This window comes from Arvicanthis niloticus, chromosome 29 (genome assembly GCF_011762505.2).
Source record: "Arvicanthis niloticus isolate mArvNil1 chromosome 29, mArvNil1.pat.X, whole genome shotgun sequence".
In the NCBI taxonomy this organism is placed as follows: Eukaryota; Metazoa; Chordata; class Mammalia; order Rodentia; family Muridae; genus Arvicanthis; species Arvicanthis niloticus.
Window position 1 is genome coordinate 7,155,377 of NC_133437.1, and position 15,536 is coordinate 7,170,912.

Below are 15,536 nucleotides of genomic sequence, written 5' to 3' on the forward strand. Positions count from 1 at the left end.
GCTTGCAGAACACCAAATAGATTGGACTAGAAAAGAAAGTCTCCCACCACATAATAATCAATACACTAAATGTATAGAACAAAGAAAGATTAAAAGCTTCTAGGGAAGAAGACCAAGCAGTAGATAAAGGCAGACTTATTAGAATTAAACCCAACTTTTCAATGAAGACTCTAAAAGCTGGAAAGCCTGGATAGATGTCCGGCAGACTCAAAAATGCCACAGATGCCAGACCAAACCATAGATGGAGAAAAGAAGATAGTTCACAATAAAATCAAATTTAAACAATTTCTATCCACAAATCCAGACCTATACAGGGTGATAGAAGGAAAAGTTCTTCCTATGGAGTAAACCTCTGAAAACACGGAAAATAAATAATTTTACAACAGTAAAATTATTCCCCAAAGAAGGGAAATGCATGAAAACACACACACACTCACACACACACACACACACACACACACACACACAACCACCATCACCACCACCAAAATAACAGGAATTAGCAATCATTGGTCATTAATATCTCTCAACATCAATAGAATCAATCCACAAATAAAAAGACTGTCTAATAGAATGGATGCTAAAACAGGATCTACCATTCTGTCCATACAAGAAACAACAAAGATAGATATTACTTCAAAGTAAAGAGTTGCAAAACAATTTTCCAAGCTAAATGGACATAAGAAACAAGCTGGAGTAGGTATTCTAAAATCTAACAAAATAAATTTCCAACCAAAATTAATTAAAAGATATGGGGAAGGACACTTCATACTCATCAAAGGAAACTCCATCAAGATGACATCTCAGTTATGAACATCTATACCCCAGATACAAATTATCTGAATTTGTAAAAAGAAAGAACAAAAAAACCCAACCAACCAACCAAACAAACAAACAAAACATTAATAAAGCTCAAAGCACACATCAAACAGCACATGTTACGAGTGTGAGACTTCAACATGGCAATCTCACCAATGGACAACTCATCCAGACAGAAAGTAAACTGAGAAACAATAATAGAACAGATATTATGACTCAAATGGACCTAACAGATATCTACAGAATGTTTCACCAAAACATAAAAGAATATATCTTCTCAGCAGAACCTTCTCTAAAACAGACTACATACTCTGACACAAAACAAGACTCCATAGTTACAAGGAGATTGAAATAACCCCCTGAATCTTATCAGACCATCATGGATTAAAGCTAGACTTCAACAGCAGCAACAACAACAGAAAAATCAGAAAACCTACAAACTCATGGATACTGAATAACTCTCTACTCCATGACCACCGGGTCAAGAAAAAAATAAGAAAGAAATTAAAGACTTACTGGAATTCACTGAAAATGACAGAGCAACGTATCCAGGCTCACAGGACACAACTGCAGCAGAGCTCAGAGGGAAGTTTGGGCCTTCATAAACAAACTAGAGAGCTCGCCTCCTAGTGACTTCACAGCACACCCGAAAGCTCTAGCTCAAAATAAAGCAAGCACAAACAAGAGGAGGAAATGGTAGGAAATGGTCAAAATCAGGACTGAAATCAATAAAAAGAAAAATACCAAGAGTCAATGAAACAGAGTTGATTCTTTGAGAACACCAATAAGACAGACAAATCTTTATCCAAACTAACCAAAGGGCAGAGAGAGAATATCCAAATTAACAAAATCAGTATTCAGAATTGAAAAGTGGGACATAACAACAGACACCAACTAAATAAAAAAAAAAAAAAAAAAAAAAAAAAATCAATAGGCCTTACTACAAATAACCTGTAATCCACAAAATTGGAAAATCTAAAAGAAATGGACAATTTTCTCAATAGATACTACTTACCAAATTTATAAATCAAGATCAGATAAAGAATTTAAGCAGACTTATAACCTCTAAGGAAATAGAAGTAGTCGTTATATGTCTCCTAACCAAAAAAAAAAAAAAAAAAAAAAAAAAAAAAAAAAGAAAAGAAAAGGAAAAAAAAGAAACAGCCATGGCCAGATGTTCTACCAGATTTTCAAAGAAGAGCTAATATCAATATTCCTCAAATTATTCTACAAAATAGAAACAGAAGAAACATTACTAAGTTCATTTTATGAGGCCACAGTTACCTTGATACCCAAACCACACAGAATCTCAACCAAGAAAGAATTTCAAACCAATGTCCCTCATGTGCATTAATGCAAAAACACTCAATATAATATTTGCAAACCCAATTCAAGAACACATCAAAAATATTATCCACCATGATCAAGTAGGCTTTATCCCAGAGATGTAAGGATGGTTCGACATGAAAATCTGTCAGTGTAATTCATCATATAAACAAGATGAAAGAAAAAAATCCATCTTATTAGATGATGAAAAGCCTTTGACAAAATCTATGATGATGACCCCTTTCATGATGAAAGTCTTGGAAAGGTCAGGGATACAAGGGAAATACCTAAATATAATAAAGGCAACATACAGCAAACCGATAGTCAACTCAAATTATATAGAGAGAAACTCAAAGCAATTTCATTAAATCAGGGAGAAGACAAGGCTGTCCACTTCATATCTATTCAATACAATACTTGCCATTTTTGCTAGGGCAGTAAGACAACTGATGGAGATCAAGGGGATAAAAATTGAAAAGGAAGAAGTCAAAGTATCACTATTTGCAGATGACAATATATGCAGATGATATATAAGCAAACCCAAAAATTCTATCAGAGAACTATTGCTGCTGACAAATACCTTCAGCAAATAGGCTGGATACAAAATTAAGGCCCCCCCCCGGCCCCCAAACCAGTAGCCCTCTGTACTCAAATGCTAAAAGAGCTGAGAATGAAGTTTTGGTTAACTCTAAGCAAACAAGTAAAAGAGCTGTATAACAAGAACTTCAAGTCTTTGAAGAAAGATATTAGAGAAGATATCAGAAGATGGAAAGATCTCCCATAGTCATGGATTGGTAAGACTAACATAGTATGAACGGCCATTTTATCAAGAGCAATATACAGACTCAACACAATCCCTGTCAAAATTCTCATACAAGTCTTACATATCCTCATAGAATAATACTCAACTTCATGTGAAAAAAAGAGAAAAGGCCAGGATAGCTAAAACAGTCCTGTCCAATAAAAGAGGTATCACCGCCCTGATTTCAAGCTGTACTACAGAGCAATAGTAATAAAAACTGAATGGAATTGGCATGAAAACAGAAAATTTGATCAATGGAATAAAATTAAAAACCCAGAAAGAAATCCACACACCTAGGGACATTTAATTTTTGACAAAGAGGCCAAAATTATACAACAGAAGAAAGAAAGCATCTTCAACAAATGGTACTGGTCTAACTGGATGTCTACATGTAGAAGAATGTAAATAGATCTATATTTATCACCCTGCACAAAACTCAACTCCAAGTGAATCAAAGACTACAACATAAAGCCAGATACACTAAACCTGATAGAAGAGAAACTGAAGAATAATTTTGAACACATTGTCACAGGAGACAACTTCCTGAACAAAACACCAATGGCTCATGCACTATGAACAAAAGGTAATAAATGGGACCTCATGAAACTGAAAAGCTTTTGTGAGTCAATAAATACTGTCAAAGGACAAAACAGCAGCCTAAAGAATGGGAAAATATCTTCACCAACTCCACATCCAACAGATGGTATCCAAAATATATAAAGAACTCAAGAAGCTAAAAATAAAAATCAACAAACCAAATAATCCAATTAAAAACAGGGTACAGATTTAAACAGAGAATTCTCAATGGAAGAATCTCAAATGGCCAAGAAATACTTAAAACAAATGTTCAATATCCTTAGTCATCAGGGAAATGTAAATCAAAACAACTTTGAGATTCTATCTTATACCTGTCAGAATGGCTAAGATTAAAAACACAAGTGATAGCTCATGCTGTTGAGGGTGCGGAACACTCCCCCATTCCCCCCATTCCTGGTGTGAATTCAAACTTGTGCAGCCACTTCGGAAATCAATATGGTAGTTTCTCCAACAATTGGGAATTGATCTACCTCATGACCTATATATACCACTATACCACTCCTGGGCATATACCACCCCCAAAGACACTTTACCATACCACAAAGGACACTTGCTCAGCTATGCTTAGAGCTACTTTATTTGAAATAGCCAGCAACTGGAAACAACTTAGGTATATCTCAATTGAAGAATAAAAAATATGTGGGACATTTACACAATGGAGTATTACTCAGCTGTTAAAGACAATGACATCATGAAATTTGCAGGCAAATGCATGGAACTATAAAAGACCATCCTGAGTGAAGAAACCCAGACACAGAAAGACCAACATGGTTTGTACTCATGGATATACCTATATATCCATAATAAACAGTGGATATTAGCTGTAAAGCAAAGGATAACCATGGTACGAGCCACAGACCCAGAGAAGCTTAGTAACAAGGAGAGCTCAAGGAGGGACACATGAATGTCACTGAGAAGGGGATATAGAATAGACATCATGGGTGGACAGGGAGGAGGAGGGGTCTGGATGGTGGAATTGGGATGGGAACAGGAGGGATCAGTTTGGGGGAGACTCAAGGAGAGAATACTTGGAGAGGCAACTAGAATTGGTGGGCATCTTTAGGCTGAGCTAGAAACCCTGTGCAATGGAAACTCTCAGGAATCTCTGCAGAAGAACTTCACTAAGATCTCTAGCAATAGGAGAAACAGAGCCTGAACTAGCTATCTCCAGACAAGACTTCCAGTGGAGGGATTGGAACACCAACCCTCAAAACCTTCCACCTACAGTGTGTTCTGCCTACATAATGTACTGGGTAAAGCTAGTACAGAAATTGTGGATGTGGCCAACCAACCAGTGACAGGTCCAGCTTGAGAACCATGCCACAAGAGGGAGACCATCCCTGAAACTGTCTAGAGGGTCAGGAACCAGAGGCTGGATAGCCCAGAGACCTGGGATAGAACAAAACAGGATAGACGAAAAAATTATTAAAGTAAAGTAAAGTAAAAAGTCAATGAAACGATAAAGCTATTCTGTTACACTTGTAGATTTGAGCCTGATCCAATTGTCATCAGAGGCTTCACCCAGCAACTGATGTAAACGGATACGGAGACCCACAGCCAAACATGAGGTGGAGCTTGGAAAAATCCTGCAGAAGAGGGGAAGGAAGACTTTTAGAAGCCAGAGGGGTCAGAAGACACCATGAGAAAACTGACAGAATCAACTATCCTGCTCCATAGAAGCCCACAGGTACTTAACTGACAACCAGGAAGTCTGTATAGATCTGACATACATACATTACAGTTGTGTAGCTTGGTCTTCTCATAGAACACCTAGTAGTGGAAGCAAGGGCTATCTCTGACTCTGTTGCCTGCCTTCGGCACCCCTTCCTCCTACTGGGCTGCCTTGTCTACTCTTATCAGGAGAGGGTGTGAAAAGTCTCACTGCAACGTGATATGCCATGGCTGGTTGATATCGATGGGAGGCTTACTTTTTCTGAAGAGCAAAGGAGGGGGAATGGAGGAAAGGGGTGAAAGAAGGGAGGGAGGAAGAGATGAAGGGGGAGAGACTGGAAGGAGAGGAGGGAGAAGAAACTGAAGTTAGATGTTAAGCAAACAAACAAAACCCTGAGGTATGACTATAGCAGTATTATATATAGCCGTATAGCAGTATTATAGCTGCCTATAATCAAAGCGCTGATAAGGCAGAATCAGAGGCATCCCTGGATGTTGCGGGCCAGCCTGTCTTAAACACTAAGGTATTGGGCCAGTTGAGATGGCTAAACAGTGAAAGGTACCTGCAAAATCTGGTGGTTTGATTTTGATCCTTGGATGCCAACCGTTAGAAGGAGAGAACTGATTTTTGATAATTGTCCATGTGTAGCATAGTATTTTTTTAATTTTAAATTAATTTAATTTGAAAAAAATTTTAATTTTAATTTAATTTTAGATGCATTTCTATATTAGTTCAGAATATCAAACATGGAAATAAAATGTTTAGAATTAAGTGACAATGAAAGCTTTAAATACCAAAAATACCAGTAATAAAAATGAATTTGTAGACTAAATTGTACTTGCTAAACAAAACAAAATAAGAGACCAAAAAATGCACTCAGCTAAGTAAATAGAAGATAAACATACCAGGTAGACAAAATCAAATAGATATAAAGGAAAGATTAAAGTCTTTACTAGAAAACACAGTTATTAGAAGTATAAGTTTATTCATTGACAATATTAAAACAAATTACCCTTATGTAAACTAAACATTCTGCAGGAAACAATGAACAACTAAATGGTCAGTGCACAGAGAATAAGAAAGTACAGAAGCTCAGGCCTAAGCAACACATTTCTATCACACCTTTTCCCACAAGGATGAGGGACTGTGAACGCCAGAGGCAGCATGTGACTACTAGGAAACTGAGTTTTCCAGACACAGGAGAGCGGGTGTGCACGTCAATTCCCAGCAGCCGTGACAGCATACATGAGACACAAGCAAGCTCAAGCCAGCCACAGTCCCAGCAGAGAGAGGAAGATTGCTATGGAGTCCCAAGCCTAGCTGAGGAACTCCTAGCAGCACAGCTACCTGGAGAGTGAGAACCAGTTGTCTTTAAGGGGCTGTCCTCACACACAAAGGTGTTTGGCTCACACAATTGGACTTCATGGGTTTAATAGAATAAAAAAGGACCACAAAAAGTTGTGGGGGAGCTGAGGTGGATCTTGGAGGAGTTGAGAAGGGGGAAGGCGAAGATGATCAAAATACGTTGTATGAAATTCACAAATAAAAGACTTTTTAAAATAGGAAATATTACTAAGGTTTGAACCTTAGTAATGGGTGGCATTCAAAATATCATAAAGGATATATAATTTTCTATGTATAAACTTGAAAGTCATAGATACACAGATATATGTTTAGACTTCAGCATGCATATGCGTGACAGAGGAAAAAATACCTAATTTATGCAAGAATTATACAGAAGGTAAAACATAAAATAATTCACTAATAATTGCTTCTCAGCTGAATGAAGAATCCAAAGCCTCTTGACCTAGAAAAAATCAAGAGTTGTTTGGAGGAATGTTTCAAAACACAGTTGTTGTCCATTCTTGCCACATAAAACAATGACTCAGAAGCCTAGGGCTTGTACAGTTCATGTTGGAAATCTATTATAAATAAATGTAGATTGCCATGTTTCCTTGGAGCAGAGGACAATTCAAAAGTTGTGAGAACCCTCACACTCAGCAAGCATGAGAGGTAATCGTCTAAGGTTTGGACATCTGTCTTCTGAGAATGCTGCTCTTCCAGTCCTGACACTCAGACATGCATCTGTAGACACGCAGTGCTGAGCACCTGGGTCATAATACAAATTCACTGTTGCCACAGACACAAATGGCAGCAGCCAACCTGTTATCAGACAGCCACAGGCCCGTCTTTTCTTTTTTCTTTCTTTCTCTTTTTTCCCTACTGACTTTCTCCTGCCCAGGTTATTTTTCCTCCTGTAGGACTAAACTGTACTATGGAGCTGCTTACATGACCCCCCCCCCCCCGTCTGCCTCTCTCTTCCTCCTCTTCTTCCTCTTACTCCTCCATCTCCCTCCCTCTCTCCCCCTCCACTTCTCCTTTCCACTCTCTTTTGTTTTCTGAGAGACAGGGTCTCATTATGTAGCCTCGACTAGGCTTAGAGCTCACTATGTAGACCAGGCCAGCCTAGAACTCAGAGATCCTCCAACCTCTGCCTCTTGAATGTTCAGGTTAAAGATATGCCCCAGCATCCCTACTTCTCTGTCTCTATGTCTGTCTGTCTGTCTGTCTGTCTGTCTGTCTCTCTCTCTCTCTCTCTCTCTCTCTCTCTCTCTCTCTCTCTCTCTCTCTCTCTCTCTGTGTGTGTGTGTTGTGTAGAGGCCATAGGCCACTGTGGAGTGTCTACTACAATAACTTTCCACTTGGTTTTTATTTTGGAGGGGCAGGGTCTCTGCAGCTCATTGGTGCAGCTAGGTGTCTGGCCAGCAAGCTCCAAGGATCTTCTGGTCTTTGGGTCCTCTCACAAGGATTACAGATCTCAGTGCTTAGCTTTTTACATGGGCACTGGGGATCCAAATCAAAGTACTCCTGACTGTGGGGTAAGCATTTCATAAGCTGAGTTTCTTTCCCAGCTGTCTTTCCTTCTGTCTTTCTTTTTATTTCTGAGATAGAGTGCCAAGTATCCCAGGCTGGCTGCAAACTCTGTGCTGCAGAGGATAATCTCCAACTTTTTTTCTTTTATCTTAATTAAAACATTTTTCATATAATATTTTTTGATCATGTTTTTTCTCCTTCCCCAAATTCTTTCAGACCTTCCCACTGACAACATTATGTTCTTTTTCTCTCTTTATTTAAAAAAAGAAAAAAAACATAAGAAATAAAAGCAAAAGCAAGAAACATAACCTTTCCCCTCAAAATAGTGAAAATCAAAAATGAACAAACAAAAGACTAATAAGACAAAAAAAAAATGCCAAAACAAAGCAAAATGAAACAGAAAGTCCACCAAGGTACCATTAAGTTGAGGTCCATCTTTGCAAACTTTTTAATCACACCTATGTGCATATGAAAACGAGGAATTGCTTTAAATTCTAAAAGTATAACCAAGAGTTCTCTACTGATTCAGAGATCAAACCTCCCTCACATAGGTCCCAGCCCCTCAGTCGACTGCTAAGGAGGAAGCGATCTGGGATGGAAAGGCTTAGAAAAAGGGCAGAAAGATGGCCTAGGACTTCTCACCTTTCTCTATGAACAACCCCGCTGTTGATAAACTACGGTATTTTCTGGGGACAGGAGCTAAGAGTGTTGTTAAGTTAACTCAGCAGTTACGAGTATGCTCCTCCTGCAGAGGAACAAGTTCCCTTCCCAGGGCAGACACATGTCAAGTAGCTTTCAACTACCTGTGACTACAGTTCCAGGGGATGCAATGCCTCTGGCCTCTACATGCACACACTCATAAGCTCTCTCCCCTCGCCTCATCTCCTCCATCCCTCCCTCTTCCCCCCTTCTGTCTCTCTGTCTCTCTCTGTCTCTCTCTCACACACACAAAAGAATAAAATACTTTGAAATAAAACAAATAAAATGATATTTTCTGTATTTTCATCACATAGAAGAGACCGAGAAAGAGATGGTGTGGTGTGTAAAATTACTGATTCTGACTTGATCACAAGCTGAAACATCTGACTTTCTGGCTCTAAGGCCTTAAGCATTCTTGACAAGACTGGGAAAGCTTTCTTGTCTAAGCAGGTATTCTTCTTAACTAAATGATCATTGCAGAAGATGATACTTAGAACCACCAAGAATACTAAAGTTTCAAGTAAAAGAAAACAAAGCAAAAGTTATGAATTGAACTCTTGACTTGTAAAGTTCATACTGCACAGTCTCGAAACCATGGTGCAGTGTCTGGAGACAGGGTCTTTGGGATGTAGTCTAGAGGAGAAAACAATCTTAATTCCAGTATTCTGTAGCTGTAAGGTTATACTAAGATATACAACCATCTCTCCTTTTTAAAAATTATTTACGTTATGCTCTATGTATGTGCATGAGCTCTTGAATAGTCTTACAAGGAACTGTAAACTGCCCTGTGGGTGCTGGGAACTTAACCCAGGTCCTCTACAAGAGGAACCCTCTCTTCCTGGGGCTCCTACCATAGCCATCTGAGAAACACCAGAAGTGAGGCACTCATGCTGGGACTTGTGCCCACGGTAGAAAGCTTGCTCAACCCTTCACATGTGTGTATGCACACAAAGAGGTGTGTGTGTAAAAGCACGGGGATATGCTGCCTGCTACAAGCCAGGAGGAAAAGCCTCACAACAAAAATCTGTCTTGATAGTGCCCTGATTGTCCAGACTCCAGATTGGTGGGACATGCATTCCAGTTGATTAAAGAAAGCCCAGTTGTCAGTACCTTATTATGTTTAAGCTTGGAAAGTAGACAAAAGAAAACAGTAACAATAATTGTAGCAAGAAAGAAAAGTCAGCAAAGAACAGAAAAGTTGTAGCCCTGGTGCTTTCAATGTCCCTGTCCCTGACAGCTGGAGCAACAGCTCAGGACGTGATGGAAAAGAGCAGATGATGAGCAGGACACATACAGACTACCTAGGAAGTGCAGGAGAGAGCACTTAACTCCTATGATGTAAGGGACCAAGAGATGCCAGCAGGTTACAAAACTGATAAGCAAGATGGGCCTGACAAGACATGCACAAACTGTGCATGCTAGAAAGGGTATGTGACAATACAAGGTCCTGAAATAACCAAGGTTTGTTTTCCCTCTGAATTTCCTTGCAATCTCCACCCAACCTGACCCGTTCAAACGACAGCTAGACTGTGTAGCATTAACTGCCCAGGAAGGCATCAGTCAGAAGGCAGAATGAAGACAACAAAGAGATCAAAACTCTGGACTAACATCCGGCAGAGGCAAAACGTCCCACTTTAAATTAGGACTTTGAGCAGGAAGAAGAAAAGAAAGAGAAGAAAGGAGACATTGCTAACTCCCGGGCTAACAGAAACACAGGCAGGTTTGGAGAGAGGTCACGTGGCACCATGGCTACACTTTCCAGAAGAGTTCTGGAGTAGAAGAAGCTACAGCTCTCAGACTTTGTATGGCTCTGAGTTCTGTACACCTCAGCTCAGCTATGGGAAAAGGACAGGGAGGCCAGAATGGAAATTGTTTCCATCACCCACCAAAACAGGCCTCACTTTGTTTAGGTATGGTCAGATATTTACATTATTCACAGATCTTTGCATTGACTTTGATTCACACCTCAAAAAGCGAAGAAGATTCCAGGTAACCGGCCCTACTTAGGCCCTTGTTAAAAACACAGGAGGACTGAGCTGGAGGGCATTTTCAGGAAGCAACCAGTGAGTTGAAACACTGAAAGCTTTCGACTGCCAAATCCACAAGATCTAATTTAAAGGAAAGTTCTCAGAGAACCTTCAGAGGTTAATGACTTGAGCTGAGATCCATAGGCAAAAAGAAAAAAAAATACGTTCGCAGTAATGTTTAATAAATGTAATGTAGCTGAAATCTGACAACAGACAGTTGGAGAATAGTCTGTTAGCTTGTGTAATAAATAACCAGAAGCCACAGTGTTGCTTGGGTGAGACAGATGTTACTTACGTGGGCAACTGAATGAATCAGCTTCACAAAACATTGGCCAATGCCCCATCATGCTCTGCGGTTTGGTCCTCAAAACAAGGTGATGATACACAGTTCTCGTTATCTGCACACTACAATCAGCAAAGAGCCTCCGCAAAGCTAAACTTCCTTAAGTTTATGTAGAACCATTATTTCTTGTCTGGATAACTATAAACCTTTTAAAACTAGCTTCCTCTCTTTGATTCCAGCCTTTTCCAGTCTAAGTTTCATTCAAGAAGCTGATAGTTCTCTGACCAAGCATTTACTTGACAACTTCTGCAGAGAGCTCTGCTGGCATTCTCTGTGGTCTGGGGGAAAGTTCTATGAGGTCTTCTTGAGCCCACTGATTTTATGGCTGTTGCTCTCTCTTACATTCTAAACTCTGGTCTCTCACTGTTCTCAGAATAGACCTCAGGATTGCCCTCACTATTCTCTTTGCCTGAAATTTCTTCCAGAGCACAACCAATGGTTTTTCTTTCTGATTTCCTTCAGATCTCAAACAAGGCTTTCTCCGAGAGAGTTCCTTCGACATCCCTGTACAAGATGCCCCCACATCTCTCAGTCCCCACCACGGCATCACCGTTTTACACAGCACTGACTGTGCCCCACTGGTGAGCATCCTTGCCTGTCTCTACCCTGGAGATGAGAGCTCCTGGCAGGTTTCTGTGCATTCTGTGGTTGCTGCGAGAGAAATAACAAATGGGCTTTGAAGAAGAGTAAGTACTTGGAGAATGGAACTGACGGGGCACACCTCAAATGCCAACATAACAGGTTTAAAAGAGCATGTTTTTTTAAAAGGAAAACAGCTAACTTCAACTGGAAGTACATTTTAAACAACCTGGGTATGACTATTTCTGGCATCAGTAGTAACTGTAGATTAATGTTGCTTACGGATCATGAACTTGGGATCAGGTACCACTGTGGGGATACCAATAATGAACTGATTTTCATGAGCCACTAAAAATAATGCACTCTTAGTCACCTTGCCTTGGCTATCTCTTTGGTAGGAGGTCTGAACTGAGTAATCACCGGTACACGCAGGTATTTGAATGCTGATTCAGTATTTGACTGTCTCCAGACGAGGAGCTAGTGCAAGTTCTAAGAGGTGTAGCTTTCCTGGAGAAGGACGTCATCAGAGGTGGGCTTTGAGAGATTACAGTTTTGCCCCACTCCCAATCTTTGCTCTTAGCTTTATGTGTCTGGTTGCAGATGTGATCACTTTTGCATCCTGTTCCAGCTGCCTGCGGCCATGTGTCCATAACACCATGAATTTTCCCTCTGGAGCCATAAGCCAAAATAAACTCTTCCCTAAGCTGCTTCTGATAGTGGTGTTTCACTACACTAACAGACATATAATACATATGCATGCCTTCACCTCCCTGCTACACAGACACAAAGACACACACAGACACAAAGACACACAATACAGACATACACACCCACACACCCACAGAGAGACAGAGAGAGAAAGAGAGACAGAGAGAGAGAGGGGGGGAGGGAGGGAGGGAGGGAGGGAGGGAGGGAGGGAGGGAGAGAGAGAGAGAGAGAGAGAGAGAGAGAGAGAGAGAGAGAAGAGGGACAGAGACAGACAGACAGACATAATGGCACACACTGATACTTCTCTGAAAGGTTTTAATCTGAAAGCTTTCCCTGACAAAAATAGTTTCCTCTTTGATACTACATTTTATTGTGACTTAATATTCTCAGGTGTTCTTTACGTGGTGGTTTGGCATATGAGAAGAAACTGCAAGGTTTACTGGGAAACATCTGGCTGCTGTGGGAAGGAGCCTTTGCGAAGAGCGCCTTCCAGTGGTGAGATTTATATAGACGCGGGAAGATGGAAAAGTACCTTTTACGTGAAGATGTTTGGGAAATCATGCCTCTGATGAAAGAAAAAAAATCACAGCCTTGCAAACTCATTTCCTAGCCAGTCACCACTTCCTTGAATTCTCTCACCTGCTAAGATAATTACACACAGATTTATCCAGGAGGAAAATAAGCTGAACTGCATTGCCATGCCGGAGAAGGCCCTTCTAGCAAGTGGAAAATTTATAACTATGTGAGGAAGGAAAATGAAACAATAAAACAAAGCAAAGAACAAAGTTTAAAAAACCCTCTTTACAGCTGCCTGCTACTGCAGCTTTACACAGCTGATTCTTTGGGACAGCTATAGCCACCAAGTGTTCAAACCGGTTTTGAGATTTCGGGTGCCCAAGTTTATATGAAATTGCTTGCTCCTTTTCTCAGTCAATGCATAGCAAAAAATTTTCTAGCATATGCCTAACCACACTGGGATTTCTTTTGGCTACTCACCTAGGAAATATGTTTAATCATGAACTCTAAGTGAAGCAGGGATGGACAAACCATGCAAACATGTCCCTTGAGAGCCTCGATGGCGATGACAACTGCATGTCTATTCAGCTCTGGTCTCTGTTCACTTATATCACGTAATCATTAAAAGGTTCTTCCTTACACTTTGTGGCTACACATGATTTGAGAATTTTGAAACAATCATCTTGAATTTTGAAGAAGCACGTCAGCTGGAGACTTGAACTAAAAGAGAGAGTTGATTCTATAGAAACAGAATGCATGTATCTCCACTACATGAGATAGGTCCATTCTGGGATGCCAGTCTATTTCTTCCATGCCTCTGCATCCTCTAGCTCATCAGCTTGCTCCTGATGATGGAGGCTTGTTTTTTTTTTTAATCACACCTGCCCCATCCCACTCTCTTCACGTTTGCTTTACTCTTTAGCATCTCAAGCTCATGTTCAGTTTTAATTTGCCAACATATGCAAGAGTCCGTGTGCGAGCAACCTTCATTTACTAGCGCTGTTTGTTCAGCAAGGGGTATTCTCTGGAATATTTCTTCCCTACCAACAGTGTTATCCTTCAGTGCTCAGCTCAAGGTCATCCACTCCTGCCCGCTGGCATAAAGGAAGTGGCCCCTTCTTTGAGCTTTCATTGCGTAATTTCATACATTATGGATTTAAGTTGACACCTGCAATGTGGAATTCTGTTTACTGTGTTTTCAAAATCAGCCATGGGCCTCCCTAGCTCCAGCCTAATAACAAGCGCACAGAGGAGTGTGCTGCAAGTGTTTACTGGATGCAGCAGTCTATGCTTATGAACAGACTCCTATTTTGAGAGAGGTTTCAGTAAAACCCAGGTAAAAAATTTCCATTGGTTTTGAAACTGCAGTGTCTCCCCATATCCATTAAATGTGGCCAGTTACCCACAAGGGCACACTGATCAAGATAATGCCATTTATAACCATCCAATGATGGCAGCATCTGGCTTTAAAAAAAATAATTAAGAAAACTTAAAACACTTAGCCTCCATGAACATACAAATTTGTTGAGAAGCATGATATATTGGGTCATGAGTCCTGCAAATCCATTTGCAGACCCACCAGCACAGTGGAAGGGTGTGTCCATGTGCAGGGTAGAGGAGGGAGGGACAAGGATCCTAGTCAGCCGAGTCTATGAAAAAAATAATAAAGTTGGCTCTCCCATTCACTGTGTCTGTTTGTTCTTTATTTAGCAAAATGGACCCACCACATGACCTTGACATGTGCTCATTTTGTTAGATTAGCATTCAAAGTAAACATTGGCACCAGTATTTTCAATAGGGAAACAGAACTCATGACCAGGAAGTTGTTTCACCAAAACATTCTCATCTCTGTCTTGCAAATGGCATGGTTAGCACATGTTCCATCACGGTGGCTTGTCTAGATGAGCCATGTCAAAGAAAGAAGAAGCCATCAGCCAAAGACATTAACAGGGCAGCCATTCTGATGGAAAGGCAACATGTATGGCTGAAATGTATGCATGTTAAATTCAGATTGAATTCTTTAATTCATCTGCCATTAGCAGAATATTGACGAACAAATAACCTAAAGATTATTTCCATAAACCTTATTTCTTTGGCTTGCTAACCTTGAGTTCTGTGGATTGTATCCTAGGTATTTTGTATTTTTTGGCTAATACCCACTTATCAGTGAGTACATAACAGGCATGTCCTTTTGTGTCTGAGTTACCTCACTCAGGATGATATTTTCTAGTTCATCCATTTGCCTGCAAAATTCAGGATACCCTTTTTCTTAATAGCTAAACAATATTCCCTTGTGTAAATGAACCACATTTTCTGTACCCATTCTTCCATTGTGGGACATCTGGGTTGTTTCCAGCTCCTGGCTATCACAAATAAGGCCTCTATGAACATAGTGGAGGACATGTCCCTGTGGCATGGCAGGGCATCTTTTAGGTTTATGCCTAAGAGTGGTATAGGGTCTTCAGATAGATCTATTTCCAATTTTCTGAGGATTCTCAAGATTTATTTCCAGAATGGTTGTATCAGTTTGCAATTCCACCAGCAATAGAAAAGTGTTTGTCTTTCTCCACATCC

At 40.2% G+C, this 15,536-nt stretch overlaps 1 protein-coding gene and 1 long non-coding RNA gene across 4 annotated transcripts in view; one reads left to right on the top strand and one right to left on the bottom strand.

Annotated features, from left to right (window-relative positions):
• Window positions 1-15,536, bottom strand: part of Adgrv1 (adhesion G protein-coupled receptor V1) — a 514,991-nt gene that overhangs the window by 195,974 nt on the left and 303,481 nt on the right. The window lies entirely within an intron of this gene.
• Window positions 5,115-14,647, top strand: LOC143440352 (uncharacterized). 3 transcript variants are annotated; one of them, XR_013108092.1, is made up of 4 exons: window positions 5,115-5,231; window positions 11,622-11,845; window positions 12,137-12,267; window positions 12,837-14,647. It is a non-coding gene; the product is annotated as an uncharacterized LOC143440352 (long non-coding RNA). The 3 variants fall into 3 exon arrangements; XR_013108091.1 differs by having other exon boundaries at window positions 11,622-12,267; XR_013108093.1 differs by lacking the exon at window positions 5,115-5,231 and adding an exon at window positions 11,213-11,269 and having other exon boundaries at window positions 11,622-12,267.